A 19,683-nucleotide genomic window follows, 5' to 3' on the forward strand; every position below is an offset into this window, starting at 1 on the left:
ATGGAGCAGGTACGTCACACACGGAGCCGACCGACTCGGTGGTACACGAGCGCGGGCGCATGTTTCTGGGAACGCGTCGCCGCCCATCCCCCATGACTGATGGGCTAGGGATTCTCGGGTGTGCACCGGTCCGCCATGATTCGGATGTCTACCACGTGCTGAAGATCAGACCCGACCGCCATGGTGAGGATGGACCTAGGGTTTCCAGGGGCACCGCGGGTATTAAACTCGTGGCCGCTACCCCTTCTCCCATTTTGTTTCTGGGCGAGAGCCTCGCCCACTTCTGGAGCGCTCCGTCTCTCACCAGATCTAGGGTTCGTCAAACCTACACTTAGTGGGAAGGCAAGATCCATGGTGATACTCGTTCCTTCGCTCAAGTAGTTTCCTCACCCCCTTCCACAAATCCACCCGTGGTGCCTAGAGAGAGCAAAGCTATTGAGATGAGAGAAGAGGTTTTCGGTATGGGCCGCCATGGTCGCGGGGCCGGACGCTTCTGCTGCGGCCGCGGCTTCGACTCCCATGTGTGGAAGCGCAAGCTAGAGGTGGTGAAATCATTTTCGACCAGAGTCTCTGGATCTGGCGGATCTGGGTTCGACAAGTGGGACAAAGCCGCCGGCGGGCAACAGGCAACTCACGCACGTCAATCTCATTGGGGCGGGAGCATGGCAGTTGGACAGGAACCAGACGAGGTGGAGGCGACGGGGAAGCAGAAGGCCCCTCCCCCGCATCCTGGGAGGCAGGGTGGCCTCGACGGCGGCGACATGGATCTTCGCGCCGTCGCCAAAAACCAAACTCCTCTGAGAAATCGTGAGCTTCACACCTCCTCTGGTACTACTGCACCCTCCTATGATCGCTGCAGTCCTCGGCAACCATGACTACCCGGGTGACACGCTGGCGTAGCAGAGCCCCGCCATTCGCAAGGTGGACAACTGGTGGACCTCCGTCAACAAGTCCTTCATCGTGGAGGCAGACATCGTTGACTTCTTCCTGGTGGACACGTCGCCCTTCTTCCTCAAGTACTGGAACGAGAGCAAGTTCGACAGGAGGAACGTGGATCCCCGCAACACCTACATCGCCACCCTCCTCCAGGGCCTAGACGATGCCCTAGCGGTGTCCAACGTGACGTGGAAGGTCGTCGTCGGCCACCACCCCGTCAGTAGCGGCTGCGAGCATGGCCACACCACCGAGCTCCGCGAACACCTCCTCCCGGTCCTCAAGGTACACACGACATGTTGTGCATGCATGCATGCATTATTGTGGCTGAGCCATGGCCAACACTTTTTTTATCGAATATGCACGAGTGTGCATATCATATATTGAAGAAGAAAGGCAAAGAAAGTCTCCACCACAATTACACAGTTTCTTAGTACATATTACTCCTCACTAGTCTCCCACCTCTCCACCCTACTAAAGAAGGGAGTTACATTCCCTTTCATTAGTCCGGCCGATGCCCACAGTTGGCCCTCTTGCCTCACTCTCCCTAGTAGATACTCCAAGGAAGGGCGCGCCCCATCAAAGATAATACCATTCCTATGCTTTCACAACTCCCACCAGACTAGCGCAATAATAGTACGAAGATCCTTGATGCTCATGCCTTCTACTCCTTGCTTGGCTACAACCCAGTCCGCCAGCTTGTCCTGTTGAGTGGGAGTCCAATCCGGTTTGTCCAAGGCCTCACAGATCCTCGCCCAAGCAGTCCTAGCAAAGACGCAAGTGAGTAGAATGTGGTTAATGGTTTCGTCCTCGTGGTCACAAAACGGGCACGCGTCTTGGTGCGGCAACCCTCTCCTCGCTAGCCGGTCCGACGTCCAACATCGGTCCCTGAGGGCCAACCACATGAAGAACCTGCACCATGAGGGTGCACGTGATTTCCAAGTTAGATCCGCCGTCACACTTCCTTCTCGGCCCCAAAAGCCAGCCGCATAATCAGATTTCATGGAGAACTGTCCGGTGGCCTCCCACGACCAAACCACCTTGTCAGGCACATCCACCATGGGCTCCCAAGCTGAAACTAATTGCCATATCAAAAAGAACTCATGCAGCACAGCGGGTCCTATGTCCGGGCCAACGTCCAATGCCCGACTCCCAATCTCCACCGCCGGTCCAACTAACCGAGAGTCTCTGATGCGCTTTGCAACCAAACTGTAGAGGAGCGGTGCAACCTCCTGAATTCTGCTGCCATCAATCCAGCGGTCCTCCCAAAAACGTGTCGTGAGCCCAGAATTAGCCACACTCCTCATGGCCACCATACAAATCCCCATTGACTCCTCCGGGACTTTGATCTTGAATTCTCTCCATGGCCTCGTCTCATCTGTCCTCGCAAGCCACGGCCATCTCGCTTGCATTGCTATGTTCATCCAGCGCAAGTTTGGCAACCCAAGGCCACCTTCCCACTCCGGTGTGCACACCGCATCCCAAGCCACCGCACAATTGCCACCATTAGCCTCTGCGCGTCTACACCATAAGAAACCTCTGCAGTTCCTCTTCATTGCGACAAGGGTTTTCATAGGTAGATCCAACGCCATCATTGCGTGGATCAGCATGGCACATAGCACCGATTGGACCAAGGTTAGTCTGCCACTCTTTGGCATAAGCGATGCCTTCCATTTTGGTAGCTTATTAGCCATTTGATCCACCAAATACTTCAACTATGTCGCCGATGGCTTCCTTAATGAGAGTGGCAGCCCCAAGTACTTGATCGGGAAGGATCCCAAGGGGCACTGGAGCTCGGCACATGCCATGGTAATCTGGTCATCCGAGCATCTAATGGGAATAGCTGCCGATTTTCGCATGTTGATCCTCAGTCCTGATGCTTCACCGAAGAGCTCCAAGATGCACTTGCAAGCCGCAAGATCCACCTTATTTGGTTTGACAAATAAAACAACATCATCCGCAAAGATTGATAGTCGCTTCTCCATGCCCACACGCGCCAAAGGTCCCATCACCCCTCGGGTCACTGCTAGCTACATCATCCTTTGCATCGGCTCCACAGTTAAGATGAAAAGCATTGGGGAGATAGGATCCCCTTGTCGTAGCCCTTTGCAGTTGTAGATCGTGTCTCCCGGTGCACCATTGACCAATACTTTTGTGGTAGAAGTTGAGAGGATTCCACAAATCCAAGACCTCCACCTTGGCCCGAATCCCATATGCTGCAACACCTCAACCAAGAAGGGCCATTGCACCGAGTCGAAAGCTTTTGAGATGTCTAGCTTAAGCAAAATCGCCAAGTTCTTTAGAGCATGCAGCCATCTTGCCGTGCTTTGCACAAGCATGAAATTGTCATGCAAAGATCCGCCCTTGACGAAAGCACTTTGGTGATTACCAACCAGCTTAGGTAGATCTTCCACAAGTCTACACGTAAGCACCTTCTCGAATATCTTCACTGCCCCATGCACAAGGTTGATGGGTCTGAAGTCACACACCTCCAGAGCACCATCTTTCTTGGGTAAAAGAGAGACGAAGGACTTATTGATTGCCGCCAAACCCCTCATGTCACCATTATAGAAGCAGCCCATCGCTCTCATGAAATCCTCCTTGATTATACTCCAGCAAGTAGCATAGAATCTGCCCGTAAAGCCATCTGGACCCGACGCTTTATCCCGGGGCATCAACTTGATCACTCCCTCAACCTCCTCCTCCGTAAATGGCTGCTCGAGATGTGCCAGGTTCAGGCGTGGTAGGCCCAGTTCTTCCAGGTTGAGCGCAAATCCACGAGGGCATGCAAACCCAAATGCCACACCAAAATAAGCATCCACCACTGAAGCCACATCATCCTGGCCGGAGTATAATTGGACATTATACTTGACCGTTCTCAAGACATTCTTCCTTTGCCTATGACTTGCTTGTTGATGAAACAACCTCGTGTTCCCGTCGCCCTCACGCAGTTGCAGCATTCTAGATCTTTGCCTAGCGATTGTTCTCTCCAACGAGCTCAAACCCAAAAGCTTCCTTTTTAAGCACTTACGCAAATCCCTCTCCGCGTCCGACAGTGTCCTTGCCTCCATAGCAATATCCAGTGCTTAATGACCTCGAAAGCAATGGCAATTTGAAGCTTCACGTTGCCAATCCAGCGATCGCTCCACTTTTGTAGACTCCACGCCGTAGCCCTTAGCTTGTTTTGTAAAGTGAGGTAATCATTAGAGGCCACCGGAGTCGTAGTCCAAGCCATCTTGACCACATCAAAAAACCCTCCGCACGGGTCCAGAAGGACTCAAACTTGAACCAATCTAGCTATTAGCACTGTGCCTTGGGATCCAGATAGAGAAGATTGCTTCTCTTGGCCGGCGGACCCGTCCGGGCAGTACACCGCTCGATCCACATATCATCGTCTGTGTCAAGGGATTCAGCGGGTTGCCTATGCTTCTTGCATCTGGAAGAGTTGGGTGCTTCTTAAGTGTAAAATATTTGTCTGGTTGGCGATCCAGCATCGGATTTGGATTTCGGACAGGAGAGCTAAGCACGGGCTGCGAGAGCGCTCTTCTAGCTACTTCACATGTTTGCAGGCAGAGGACAATGCGGAGCACATATTGATCCAATGTGTTTTCGCTCGGGAAGTGTGGCATGAATGCCTACAAGAGCTTAACTTGATCGTGGAACGGCCAACGACGGAGGATACTTTGCTATAGAGTGGTGGTTGCAGGCTAGGAGGGGTTTCAGGAAAGAGCACAAACGCGGGTTTGACACTTTCGTGATTGCGGTCTCATGGGCTTTGTGGAAGCAGCGCAATGCACGGGTCTTCAATAGAACGGCCCAACAAAAAACACCTCTTCAGGTGGTTGGTGCGGTTCTGCGGGAGATCCAAGAGTGGAGGGAGGCGGGTCTAGGAGTCGGCGGGTTGTCTCGATTTGTTAGAGAGTAGGCTTGGGCTTTGAGTGGGGTGTTTTAGGGTGTGGCCATAGGTGTGATGTTCGCATCCTTCACTTGGCATCTCTTGTAAATCATTGTTGCTCTTTTTCTATAAAGATAAAGTACGCTATTAGCGTACTCTTGAAAAAAACCCTCTTCTTTGCGCAAATGAGGTTGACACGTACTTCCTCCGTTCGGAATTACTTGTCTCGGAAATGGATGTATCTAGAACTAAAATACGTCGACAGCCCGGTGGAATTCGTGACCAGCGGCGGCGGGTCCAAGGCGTGGGCTGGCAAGTTCAAGGCAACCTCCGACAAGATGGAGTTCCTGTACGACGGTCAGGGCTTCCTGTCCATGCAGCTCACCGCGGCCGAGGCGCGCCTCGCCTTTTAGGACGTCTCCGGCGCCGTCCTGCATAGCTGGGGGCCCGCCAAGTCGGCCGCTGCCAGCATCTCGAACGTGAGCTAGCTGATCGACTTCATCTGTCCAAGGTCGACGGCGCCGGCTGTTGTTAACCTGTTTAAACGGATCGGATGCAAATGCTTTCTGTTAGTGTCTTCTGCATGCCGCCCCATGCATGTAGTACTTCCGTAAGAACATGTTATGTGAAATAAATCAACAAACGTTGTTGTTCACGCATGTTTCTATACAACGACTCCCACAAATAGCAAAATACTAGAATGATTTTGGGATTCGGCGTATCCAGTTTCTAAACGAAAAGGTGCGACGACACCCGGGTGTCCCGGCACCCTCCAGTCTTGTCCATTCAGCGAAAAGAAAATTCGTTCTAACCACTGTCCAGCAGCAGATGCTTTGCAGTACCAAAGTAATTAGGCAAACTTTTTTAAGCAGACAAATAGGGACAGGAGGAGGAAGTACTCTCTCTCTCTTCTCACGTTTTCTCTCTTTGAAAGCAGTCACACATGGATGCATGAAGCTTGCTCTCTCTCCTCACTCTCTCTTTCCAACAAGCTGTCATGCGTAGCTAGAGGGCCCCAGCGGTCCGCGCGGGTGATGGTTGAAGTGACCGACCGTGCATGCGCCTACTCAGCCGAATCACATGAGATTCCATTGCATGGTCTGATAAAACGTTGCGGAGGCCGGTCCGGTCTGCAGGTAGCTCGGAATCAACCCCGCTGAACCAGCGTTGCGATCTGCGTTGTCAGGCGTATCTTAATTGCCACCATCGTATTTCACCGTATTCGATGGATAGGCTCCAAGTTGCTGATAGGACCTGAAACTGGGCGAAGCAGCATCCATCCCCTCCAATCTGGGCATTTGCCTGTGGGCCATCGGTTTGGACTAGTGACATGATGGGCCATCAATTTTTGCATGCAGGCCTGCAGGCTTCGATTCTCATGAAGGGAGGAGATTACTTAAAGATCCTGGGTTATTGGCACTATAATTACGAATCTACAACCAATAGATTGTTAACTAACAGTTTCGGGTTTGTAGCAATTTCGTGAAGATTAGCGATGTGAAAATAGAGAAACGCTCTGAATGAAAGTATTTTTTTCCTTGGGAATATTCGGGCTTGTTAATGTCGAATTGGAAAATGCAGTATATTTTTTGCTCACTAATTCGTGAGTTTGGTAGTTTTTTTTAAAAAAAAATCATAGGTGCACAATTACATAAAACAAAAGAGAAGGGGCCTACACATAATTGTATCATTATCCGTTGGGAAAGAGTGGATCTAGAGCTTCGTACGTAAAAAAAAGGGTTGGGCGCGTTTTGCTGCGCCGTTGGTGTTGTTGAGATTCTTAAAAAAAATACTCGCTTTGTTTTAAAATATAAGGTGTATTACTTTTTTGAAAAGTTCAACGTCTTTAAATTTGATCAAATTTATAAAGAAATATATCAAAATTCATAATATCAAATTGGCTTTATTAGATTCATCATGAAATGAATTTTCATAATTTTTTGGTTTAATATTGTGGATGTCGATATTTTTGGCTCTAAACTTGGTCAAAGTTAAAGAAATTTGACTTTCCAAAGAACTAATATCCCTTATAATTTTGAATTGATGAAATATTTAGTTTGGTGGATGGGAGACGATGGAGTGTGTTTTATGTTTATTATAATGCGTTTTTTTGGTGGGTCTTTCATGGTGTGATTTTTGTGGGTAAATTTCTACGTCGGTGGTTACATGTATTATATTGGTGCTATAGTACCATCACATTTTGGCGCTTCATTTTTCTAGATGGTAAGACGGCGCACGGGGTTGATATGTCTTTGTAGCCGATTGGTATTGATTGATTTGAAAAATCGTTGGCCTGATCAAAATTCTAAACCAAATTCAAAATTGAATATCTCAATCAAATAAAAGAGCTTTAAAATTAAAAAATATGACGAATTAAAATAATTAAACGGGGAGGTCCTTTAGAAATATTGACCGGGTCAAAATCAGGTGACCAAGTTCTAAATATGACGTTGTGAGGACTTAAAAATTAGGAAGCATAGTATACAATATAAAAGATGAGAGCTTTGAGAAATTATTCACTTGGTCAAAATCGGATGACCCAATTTCAATTGAACATCTCAATTGATTGTGATGCCTTTTATCTTAGGAAGCTTAGTGATATAGTAGATGAGCAGCACTCTTAATTAACTTAGTTAGTTTGCTCAAAATCTAGAACGTAACAGTGCACTAATCAGAGGATTTAGTTATTAAAAAAAGAAATATGCTGATTGCACAGGTCGGAAAGCTCGCCCAGGATAGCATGGTCTCATATAAAACAGACATCGACGGATGAGACGCTTGGTCTAATATAAAATTGATACCTTTTGCTGCCTGCCACAGCTCCGTGGTGAATTTAAGTTATGGCGTATTAATTGAGAGCTGTCAAGTCACTGCTCCAGTGCTCCACCACGCGCATCAAACAGCATCTGCATTCAGTCGAGCTGTGTGGGGAGCAAGTACAGGAGACAATGGGCAAAGGACATACACGCGTACTATTCCCGCAGTCCTATATTGCGAAGTATACCATGAAAAAGCCTGCCAGGAGTGAATCGCAAAGCATATTCCCACCAGGCAGATAACGAGCTACCTGATGCTCGGCCTCTACAACGCCGCACTCTTACATGGTCACTTTTTTGAGCTTTCTTGGGTCTTCCATCGCAGGTTTTATATTCTAGCACGTTCGACATGTCATCTCCAATACCCCATACTCCTGCGCTTAATGAAGCACCAGAACAGCTAATGGATTCCATTGCTACAGTGCATAGCGCAAATCTTAATGTGTCATAGTCTGAATGAATGGTAAGATAAGAGGGTGCCTAGGCACCTGGGATCTAAAAACCCAATCTCGTTTCTAAAAGTTAAACTACAGGAAAAAAATAAATGCAACCATGAATGAAACATATACAACGAAGGCTCAATTAACCTCGGCTTATTATAAGCCAAGTGTTGTACCCGGCTTACGCCTCTCGGCTTATATTAGACCGGTTATGCCATGTACTTTGCGACCCAGTTCATGGGTATTCAGCTTAAATATAAGTCGAGTTCAAAACAACGGTTCTCAGCGAAATAAAGCTACATGCCGGCCGGCCCATGCAAACGGATTACACTTGGGATTGTGAAGGGTACATGGCAATACCCAACCACTTTAAAATGGCAAAATGATGGTAATTAATAGAAAGATCACGAAATTGGGGCATCGAAAGAGCAATGAAAACTAGCTTAGACAAAATTGATAAGAAAAAGAGGAAAATAGGATAGAATGCAATAAGTTAATATAATTGCAATGCAAAACATTTAAAATTATTTTTTGCACTAAAAAAATAGGATCAGAAAAAAGGCCACGTGTAAGGGGAGTTTCTTTCATCGGGTACTCGGCTTACATTTCTCATAATCTAAAATAAATAAAAGAATTCCCTAGGGTAAGCCAAAAGCCGTCGGGCGTCCACTAATAGAAAAATGGCCTTTTGTCCTGGTTCTAGAGGGCCTTTAGTCCCGGTTCTGGAACCGGGACTAAAGGGTCGTTACTAAAGCCTCCCCCTTTAGTCTCGAACCGGGACTAAAGGCCGTCCACGTGGCCGCTGTTTGGAGCTCCACCTTTAGTCCCGGTTGGTAACACCAACCGGGACGAAAGGTATTTTTACGAAAAACAATGATTTAAAAAAAATGATTTTTTTTTCGATTTTCAAATTTCCGATTTTTTTAATTTAATCTCTAATCACCACTCACCACTACTCAATTTAACCTCTAATCTCTAATCACCGCTCATCATTCCAAATCATCTAACTTCCCGGCCGGTCACCCATCCTCTCACTACTCCAGCCTGAGCACGCTTAACTTCCGGGTTCTATTTCCCCTCGTTTCCAAGTCTGCACTTGTTGTTTTCCTGACAATATAGTAAGATGTCAATCCTATTAACCCTCGGGAGTTTAGCTTGGGCATGATAACTATTATTCTAAAAAACAATAATTATTTAGTAACACTAATATTTCTTAAATAAGTAGTTTGGCCATAGTTTGACCACAGTTTGACCAGATTTGACCAAAATTCAAAAAATTGAAATAATTATTTAGTAACACTAATATTCTTGAATAATTATGTAGTAACACTAATATTTCTTAAAGTAGTTTGACCATAGTTTGACCAGATTTGACCAAAATTCTAAAAAACCATAATAATTATTTAGTAACACTAATACTTCTTGAATAAGTATTTTGACCAAAGTTTGACCTGATTTAACCAAAATTCAAAAAAAACTGAAATTTGAGGATAACTTTTTTCCCTTTTAGAATTTGAGGATTCTAAAATTTTGCAAACAGGCCGTAGGCGGTCAAAATCGGATGCGGATTTTCGTGCTGAACATTTTGATATATTATATGGTTTTTTCGACATCGTATGCAAAAATTATAGCTGTTTTACTTTTTCATGACACTTTTTTGCAAAACATGTCCAAATTTAAGTTTTTAATTTTCCTAACTAGTAGATGTAGTAATATAACTACATCTCGAAGGATTTTATTTTTTGAAGTTTTTATCATTTTCTTTTGCTTTTTACAAAACTGAAAAGGCGATCTACGAGGGGGGGGGGGGTAGAGTTTGAAAATGGGACCTTTAGTCCTGGTTTGGGACACCAACCGGGACTAAAGGTCTAATCTTTAGTCCCGGTTCATGTCTCAAACCGGGACTAAAGGACTCATTTCAACCGGGACTAATGCCTTTAGCCGCACGAACCGGGACCAATGCTCACAATAGTCCTGGTTCGTGACTGAACCGGGACTAATGGGCTTACCTGGCCCGAACGAAAGCCCTGTTTTCTGCTAGTGGTCGGGCAACCGCTCGGCTTATAGCCTGCTCCGTCACGGAGCGGTCTACCATCTCTGTGATTGCCACATGGCATGTAACACTGTCGAGCCCTAACTGTAAGCCGAGAACCTTTTTCTATATGTCGATCTTTATCTGTAAGCCGGGAACTTTTTTGTCGGCCCTATGTTGGCGACACGGCAACGTGTGATTTTCTTGTAGTGTTAACAAAAAATGTATGTTTAATCATTAAAGAATCCATAGAAAGACCGAGCTGATTCCATGTTCTACCTATTGTTTTATATTCTCTGAAAGGGATTACCACATTTAATTTTTAACATTACCCATCTAATCAGGGACCTCAATACATAACTAACATTCCATTTTTAGGGAACCCCTCACTCTCATTACATGCTTGCATGCATGTAAAAAGGCCAAAGGTGATGATGACAGTTTTGATTATGTTCAAATTTGAAAGTTTAAAATTTTTTGTGGCTTAGATCGTTCATCCGATTCAAGATCCATCTTCAACATTAAATCCGTCACGACGATGTTCAAAACTAGGTTCTATGTTGGTATGTTTTCATGAGTTTTTTAGGGGGGGGATTTTAAAACTTACGATGTTGTTGTATGTAAATTACCAACATGCTTAGCAGAAGTTATCGGGCATTAAAAATTGGAAATTTTCCAACATGTTAATGGGTTTTAGGCCAAGAGTTATCACCCAACGCTAAAATACATTATGGTGTTTACTGTGACCTAACTCACTTGATAATATTAACACAGACAATTGGTAACTATAGTTGTCTCATGTTAGTAGTTATCACACGAACAGTCGAGTAACCATATAGTTGACATGTTGCTCTATGGCATGGGCAGCTGGTGACTATAATTGTCTAGTTGATAATTATAGCACGAAGAACCTCATAACAACATAAATATTGTGTTGGTAACTTTTGTGTGGGTAGCATGGTAACTTTAGCATGTGCGGGTCCTTATAGCCGGAGTAGCTTGATAACGTATGAGAAGCCTGCTAGCTTTAGCGCATGAGCATTGTGTAACACCCCGGATGTAACTTTCCCAATTTGTACTCCAACTCCTACCGTTTCCGGCGTTAAGTTATTTTATTTTCTCGGGTTTGGGTTTTTGTCTCCGTGTGTTGTTGTCGTTGTCATGCATCTCATATCATGTCATCATGTGCATTGCATTTGCATACGTGTTCGTCTCATGCATTCAAGCATTTTCCCCGTTGTCCGTTTTGCATTCCGGCGCTTCATTCTCCTCCGGTGGTCATTTCTAGATTTCTTTCGTGTGTGGGGACTAAACATTTCCGCATTGGACCGAGACTTGTCAAACGGCCTTGGTTTACTACCGGTAGACAGCCTGTCAAGTTTCGTATCATTTGGACTTCGTTTGATACTCCAACGGTTAACCGAGGGACCAAAAAGGCCTCGTGTGTGTTGCAGCCCAACACCCCTCCAATTTGGCCCAAAACCCACCTAAGCCTTCTCCATCATCTAGAGCGTTCGATCACGATCGCATGGCCAAAAACCGCACCTCATTTGGACTCTCCTAGCTCCCTCTACCTATATATTTAGCCTCCTCCCCAAAAATCCGGACGAAACCCTAGATCCACTCATCCTCGCACGCGTCGGACAAAATTCCTGCCGACGGACATTGTCCGGTCCGCCTCCCCGCCGCCGCACCGGCCCGCAGGCCCGCGCGGGGTCCTCCCGGCCCGCACGCCGCCGCCGCCCTTCTCCTCCTCCCGCGCCGCTCGCCGGCCCCGCCGCCTCCTCCGAGCAGTCGCCGGCCGCCGCGCCTCCCCGCCACCTCCGCCCGGCCGCCGCCTCGACCGCGCCGCCCCGGCAGCTTCGGTGGCCGCGCCGCCCGGCCGCTGCGGCCGCCTTCCGCCGCCGCCTCGCCGTCCTCTCCCGGGCCGGCAAGCCCTCCGGCCATCTCCCTCCTCTGGCGAGCTCGATCCGGTGATCCTCGTTTTCCGCGCTCGGCCGATCTAGATCTAAGTCCTCGGGTTGACTTTTCCCTCAGAAACCCTAGCTCATGTTGCATACTTTGACCTGCCGTAACTTTGCATCAGTAGCTCCGATTCATGCATATAGCATATCAAAATGTTCATCTCAGAGAGTACATCATTTCATTCCATTGCATCATTTTCATTTGAGTTCATCTTGATGCCCGAAATACTGTTAGAAGAGGGCTACTTGAGATAATTATCAGATCTGCTATCCATTTAGGTTTTTGTCTTTTTTGCCATGATTATTGTGTGCATGATATGCCCTGATGCTCTACATATGTTTTGTTAAGGGTTTTGTCATCTTTCCAGAGGTGCAACCCATGTATTTTTGTGATGTGTGTGGTGACTAGCACAAGCTTGGAAAGTGGTGCACTTGTTAATTCTGTTTCCAGGGACTTAGAAATTCCACTAAGTCCTTGAGCTGTTTATCTCATATGGCCATATGTTCATGTTGTTTCCTAGTGATCCGTGCCTCTTTTGAGGATGATCAGTAAGGGAGTTTTATTAATCTTGTAGTGCTCTATCCAACCATGCCTTTGTCTGCAATTATGGATCACCCTAGCTTGAGTCAATCGAGCTCTACTTTTGCTACTTTGTGAATTTGGGAAGATTGTCAACTTGTTTGCAATTTTGCCGATGATGTTGTAGTTGATCCGTGCGTGCTATGGTATTGTTCTTGCCATGTCTAGCTTGCATTTTGTGCCTTCTTGATGGGTGTATGCTTAGCTTATCATGACTTGCACCGTAGTGAGTGCATCGAGCTCATAAACATGCCCACTTGATATCTGTTTTCAGCATGTGCCAGTTTTCACCGTCTGAAAACTGATTATGTTTTTGCTATGTTTACATGCTTGTTAGTATATTTTCTGATCCCTTTTGGCTCAAGGTCACTAAGGGACTTTTATTAAGCTATTTGAGTAGCTCCATGTCATGTTTTACTTTGCCATGTTCAGATCCTGTAGCATGTAGTTTTGTTGCTCCGAAGAGTGCTACCTGATCTGAAATTCCAGACAAGTGTTAATTTCACTAAGTCTGAGATCTGTTTGCCATACTTGTTTGAACCTGTTAATGGATGAATTGGCCGTAGCTCAGTGCTAGACTTTTGTTAAGCATCTTGTATGCATCCCTGCCATGTATTTTGTTGTCATGTTTGGGTGCTGTAGCATGTTCATCTCTTTGCATTTAGGTGGCTACTTGCTGTAAATCGCAAACCGGTGTCATATTTGAATTGCTTGCCATTTCCAAACCGTAACTCCGATTCCGATGATCTTTATATCATTTTCAAGCGATCTTGTCTCATCTTTCCAGTGGCACACTTGGATTTCCAAGCTGAGGCCAGTTTCTTGCATTTCCTGTCATATCTTGCATTTTGCATCCCGCATCGCATCCCGCATAGCATATCATCATTGCATCATATTGTTTGATCCTTGCACGTGGTTGATTGTGTCCTTGTTGCTCGTTTGTCTTGTTTGGGTAGAGCCGGGAGACGAGTTCGCTAACGAGGAGCCCGTTGAGTTTGCTTTCGAGGATCCAGTCAACTCTGACAACTGTGCACGCAAGATGATCATACCCTCGAAATCACTACTATCTTTGCTATGCTAGTATGCTCGCTCTTTTGCTATGCCATTGCTACGATGCCTACCACTTGCTTTCAAGCCTCCCAAATTGCCATTACAAACCTCTAACCCACCATGTCCTAGCAAACCGTTGATTGGCTATGTTACCGCTTTGCTCAGCCCCTCTTATAGCGTTGCTAGTTGCAGGTGAAGATTGAAGGCCGTTCCATGTTGGAACATTTATTTACTTGTCCGGATATCATTATATTGCTATGTTATCTTAATGCATCTATATACTTGGTAAAGGGTGGAAGGCTCGGCCTCTCGCCTAGTGTTTTGTTCCACTCTTGCCACCCTAGTTTCCGTCATATCGGTGTTATGTTCCTGGATTTTGCGTTCCTTACGCGGTTGGGTTATAATGGGAACCCCTTGACAGTCCGCCTTGAATAAAACTCCTCCAGGAATGCCCAACCTTGGTTTTACCATTCGCCACCTAGCCTTTTCCCTTGGGTTTCGTGGACTCAAGGGTCATCTTATTTTAAACCCCCCGGGCTAATGCTCCCCTGAGCGTTGGTCCAACCTAGAGCACCGTGCGGGGCCGTCCCTTGGCAACTTGGGTTACGTTGGCTTCCGTACGCTTAGCTTATCCGGTGTGCCCTGAGAACGAGATATGTGCAGCTTCTATCGGGATTTGTCGGCACAGCGGGTGGTGTTGCTAGACTTGTTTTACCATTGTCGGAGTTGTATTGAAGTACCGAGATACTGAGTCTGATCGGAACGTCTTGGGAGGAGGTCTATTCCTTCGCTGACTGTGAGAGCTTGTCATGGGCTAAGTTGGGACTCCCCTGCAGGGATTTGAACTTTCGAAAGCCGTGCCCGCGGTTATGGGCAGATGGGAATTTGTTAATGTCCAGTTGTAGATAACTTGAACCTTAACTTAATTAAAATGAATCAACTGAGTGTGTTACCGTGATGGCCTCTTCTCGGCGGAGTCCGAGAAGTGGACACGGTGTTGGAGTAATGCTTGCGCAGGTTTCTCTCTAGTTTCTCGCTCGCGCTTTGCCCCCTCTTCTCTCTCTCTTTTGCGATTTAGTTAGCCACCATATATGCTAGTCGCTTGCTGCAGCTCCACATATATTTTACCTTGCCTTACCTATAAGCTTAAATAGTCTTGATCGCGAGGGTGCGAGATTGCTGAGTCCCTGTGGCTCACAGATTACTATTACACCAGATGCAGGGCCTGATGATTCCGCTCCAGGTGACGCTTATGAGCTCAAGTGGGAGTTCGACGAGGACTCTCAATGTTACTATGTTTTCTTTCCCGATGATCAGTAGTGGTGCCCAGTTGGGGGTGATTGGGACCGTGTCGCTTGTTGGGTTATCTTTTATTTTGGCGCCGTAGTCGGGCCATGAGTGTTTGGATGATGTAATGTTATTTATGTATTTGTTTGACGTGGCGAGTGTAAGCCAACTATGTTATCTCCCCTTTATTATTTATATTACATGGGATGTTGTGAAGATTGCCTAACTTGCGACATATGCCTTCAATGCGATTATGCCTCTAAGTCGTGCCTCGACACGTGGGAGATATAGTGGCATCGAGGGTGTTACAAGTTGGTATCAGAGCCTTCCCCGACCTTAGGAGCCCCATTGCTTGATCGTTTTTAGCAGCCGAGTTGTGTCTAGAAAAAAATGTTTTGAGTCATTTAGGAATTATATATCGGAGAGTTTAGGAATTCTTTTTACTTCCCAGTCTCCTCATCGCTCTGGTAAGGCATCCTGACGTAGAGTTTTGACTTTTCTCTTCTCAAATTTCACTAATTTTTTTTAGGATCATGCGGGTATCTTGGAATCGTTCCGATGGTTTTATGATGAGAACATTGTCTTGGTGCCTCCTGTCAGGGGTTTAGTGGAAGTGTCCCGGGGAGTTGAGCTCTGAGGTGTTGTCATCATAATTTTATCGTTGCAATTCTGGAATACCTGAGTTTAGTACGCCGACATCGAAAATCTCTTTTATGCAGTTCGTTGGTGAGATAACCTCGACGCCACCCAGTACTGGGGCGGGATTTCGGGAGTATCGCCATAACTTGTATAACAGATGCTTTTCGAAGGTTGAGGTAGATGGTTTCCGAAGGTTTCTTGGTTATGTGTTGAAGGATGGATACAGCTGGATGTAGGATTTGCTAGAATTGGGTGAGATATTATGCTTCCCCTGTATCCCCAACACCTGATTGCATAACCGGAAAGGTTCGGGAGTTTCATAGGTGGGAATTCTAGTAGCTCTAGTTCTTCTTCCACGGATATTGGTTTGAGATTGGGATTTCTTACCGATTATTCATTCTTGATCCGTACCTTGTTGATTTATTTCTCTACCTAAATTCTAAGTGGCTTCTCAATTTATGGATATGTGACCATTTCAAGAGGAATGCATTCGTTCATTTTGTTCGGATGTGAAGACTATATGTTGCAATTTTCATTCCGTTGGATTCAGCTTCAATAATTATCTGTCAATGTGCTAATGGATGTCAACCTCTTCAGGATGGCTCCTCCAATGCGCATGACTCCGAATCCTGATCCGCCACCACCTCCACCTCCTCCGGAGGCATGGCAAGCTGTGATGGCCGCAACCAATGCAAACACATAGTTGATCATGCAAATTCTTCAAGAGCGCAATCAAGGCAACAATCAGAATCACTTTGCTACGCTCAACCAGTTCCTTGCTAACGGGCCAAAGACTTTCAGCAATTGTGTTGAGGCAACCGATGCTGACGATTGGCTTGTGGATCTGTGCAAGCATTTCAAGTGAAGTAACGTTAGGCCTGAGGACTTTGTCAAGTTCGCTTCCTTCCAACTCAAAGATCAAGCTGCAGAATGGTTCCAGCAGTACAAGGATTCCAGAGGTGGACGTGTTATCACTTGGGATGATTTCCGTCGAGATTTCCGAGCTCATCATATTCCTCAGAGCGTGGTTGAAAGCAAGCGTGAGGAATTCCGCAACCTGAAGCAAGGCTCTTTGTCTGTCTATGACTACAACAAGTTGTTCCAGAAGCTCGCCCGCTTTGCCAAGCAGGACGTCCCTAATGAGAAGAGCATGATATACCAGTTCAGGGGTGGTCTCAGAGAAGAAATCCAGCTAGCTCTTGTTCTCTTCGAGCCCTTGAGATACGATGAGTTCTACAACATGGCACTGAAGCAAGAGGCTGCTCAGTTGAGGTGTGATGCTTCCAAGAAGCGAGACAGAGATGTTACTCCTTCTTCCTCTACTCAAGTGGCCAAGCAGCAGAAGTATTGGCTTCCTCCTCCTCCGTTCTGTCAGCCGTATCAGCAGAAGAGCAAAGGTGGCAGTGGTTCTTCCCACCCACCCAACCCTGGCTTTCAGAACAAGACTTCGTCTCAAGCTCCAAGATCGAGTGCTCCGTATCACCGTCCGCTTTCAGAGGTCACGTGCAACAAGTGCCAACATAAGGGTCACTATGCCAACAAGTGTTTCAACCAGAGGCGTCTTCCTCCTCCTCCTCCTCCTGTCAGATCGGCAAGTACAGCTGTGGTCAAGCATAACGCCAATCACGCCAAGGTCAACTTGATGAATGCAGCTCAGGCAAAGGACTCGTCAGATGTCATCATGGGTAATTTTCCAATTAACTCTATTCCCGCAAAAGTTCTTTTTGACACGGGTGCATCGCATTGTTTCATGTCAAGATCATTTGTCTCCAAGCATGACTTTGTTTCACAAATGTTGGGTAAACCTATGGGAGTGGTTTCTCCGGCTAAGTCTATGAGGGCTACTTCAATAGTCCCGGATGTTTCTATCATGTTGGGTGATTTCAAGTTTCTGGCTTCTGCAATGGTTCTTGGTAACTCGGATATTGATCTTATTCTCAGGATGGATTGGCTTTCTAAGCACAAGGCTCAGCTTGATTGTGCAGCCAGGCAGATTCAATTGACTCATTCGTCTGAGGATGTAATTGTCTTTGCCGCGAATGATGATACCATCCGTCTGTTTTCTCTCAATGAGAAGGGTGAACTCGATGCCATCTCGCAAATTCCAGTCGTTTGCGAATATCAAGATGTCTTTCCAGAAGAGCTTCCAGGAATGCCTCCGCACCGACCAGTTGAATTCGTTATTGATCTTGAGCCCGGCATCGAACCTGTGTGCAAACGTCCTTACAAGCTCGGACCTGAAGAGTTGAAGGAGCTGAAGAAGCAACTCGATATTCAAGAAAGAATGGGTCTCATCCAGCCTAGTTCTTCTCCGTGGGGTTGTGGTGTTCTTTTTGTGAAGAAGAAGGATGGAACGGACCGACTTTGTGTTGATTACCGTCCAGTGAACAAGAAGACCATCAAGAACAAATACCCACTTCCCAACATCAATGAGCTGTTCGAGCAACTTAAAGGTGCCCAAGTATTCTCCAAGCTTGATCTCCGTATGGGTTATCATCAGATCCGAATTCGTGAGCAAGATATTCCCAAGACAGCTTTCAGGACAAGCTTTGGTTCATATGAATACACTGTCATGTCTTTTGGCCTCGTCAACGCTCCTCTGACGTTCTCTTGCATGATGAACTTCATCTTCAACGCCTACACCAATGACTTCGTTTTGGTCTATCTCGACGACATTCTGGTTTTCTCCAAGAACAAGGAAGATCATGCCAAGCACTTGCGTTTGGTTCTTGATAAGCTCAGGGAACACAAGTTCTACGCCAAGTTCTCCAAGTGTGAATTTTGGCTCGATGAGGTTCTTTATCTTGGTCATATCATCTCTGCCAAGGGCATTGCCGTGAATCCTGAGAAGGCGTCTGCAATTGTGAATTGGGAACCTCCTCAGAACGTGAAGCAACTCCGTAGCTTCCTCGGTCTCGCAAGCTACTGCCAAAGATTCGTTGAAAACTTTTCTAAGATCGCGAAGCCTCTCTCTAATCTTCTCCAGAAGCACGTCAAGTATGTTTGGTCTCCGGAGTGTGACATTGCTTTTAACACTTTGAAATAGAAATTGATCACTGCTCCAGTTCTGACTCCGCCTAATGAATCCAAGCCGTACGAGGTCTTTTGTGATGCCTCTCTCCAAGGTCTTGGCGCAGTTTTGATGCAAGAGAAGAAAGTTGTTGCTTATACCTCTCGCTAGTTGAAGCCTAATGAGAAGAACTACCCCACTCATGATCTCGAGTTGGCGGCAGTTGTGCATGCTCTTTTGACTTGGAGACATCTTCTATTGGGAAGAAAAGTGGACATTTTCACTGATCACAAGAGTCTCAAGTACATCTTCACTCAGCCTAATCTCAACCTCAGGCAAACTCGATGGGTCGAAATGATTCAAGAGTATAATCCGAGTATCGAGTACACTCCAGGCAAGGCTAATGTGATTGCTGACGCATTGAGCAGGAAAGCTTATTGCAACAGCCTGATTCTCAAGCCTTATCAACCCGAGCTTTGTGAAGCTTTCCACAAACTTAATCTGCAAGTTGTTCCTCAAGGTTTCCTCGCCAACCTTCAAGTCTCTCCTACCTTGGAAGACCAGATTCGCCAAGCCCAGCTTCTTGATGCTATGGTGAAAAAGGTGAAGATTGGGATTGCCAAGAGTCAACCCAAGTACAAGTGCTACTGCCTTGATGACAAGGACACTCTCTTCTTCGAGGATCGTATTGTTGTACCCAAAGGTGACCTCCGTAAAGTGATCATGAACGAGGCTCACAATTCTCTCCTCTCCATCCACCCTGGGAGCACGAAGATGTATCAGGACCTCAAGCAAGCTTATTGGTGGACTCGAATGAAGCGCGAGATCGCTCATTTCATGAATGAATGTGATGTCTGCAGAAGAGTGAAGGCAGAACACCAAAGGCCAGCAAGTCTCCTCCAACCTCTTGCCATTCTAGAATGGAAGTTTGACCACATTGAAATGGACTTCGTGACTGGGTTTCCAAAGTCCAAGCATGGCAATGATGCTATATTCGTTGTCATCGACAAACTCACCAAAGTGGCTCACTTTCTGCC

General features: G+C 46.3%; 1 pseudogene; it reads left to right on the forward strand.

Moving 5' to 3' along the window:
• Nucleotides 1-461: 461 nt before the first annotated feature.
• Nucleotides 462-5,316, forward strand: LOC125537411 (purple acid phosphatase 3-like; annotated as a pseudogene).
• Nucleotides 5,317-19,683: the final 14,367 nt, after the last annotated feature.

This window comes from Triticum urartu, chromosome 2A, assembly GCF_056163025.1.
Source record: "Triticum urartu cultivar PI428250 chromosome 2A, HENAU_Tu73, whole genome shotgun sequence".
NCBI lineage: Eukaryota > Viridiplantae > Streptophyta > Magnoliopsida > Poales > Poaceae > Triticum > Triticum urartu.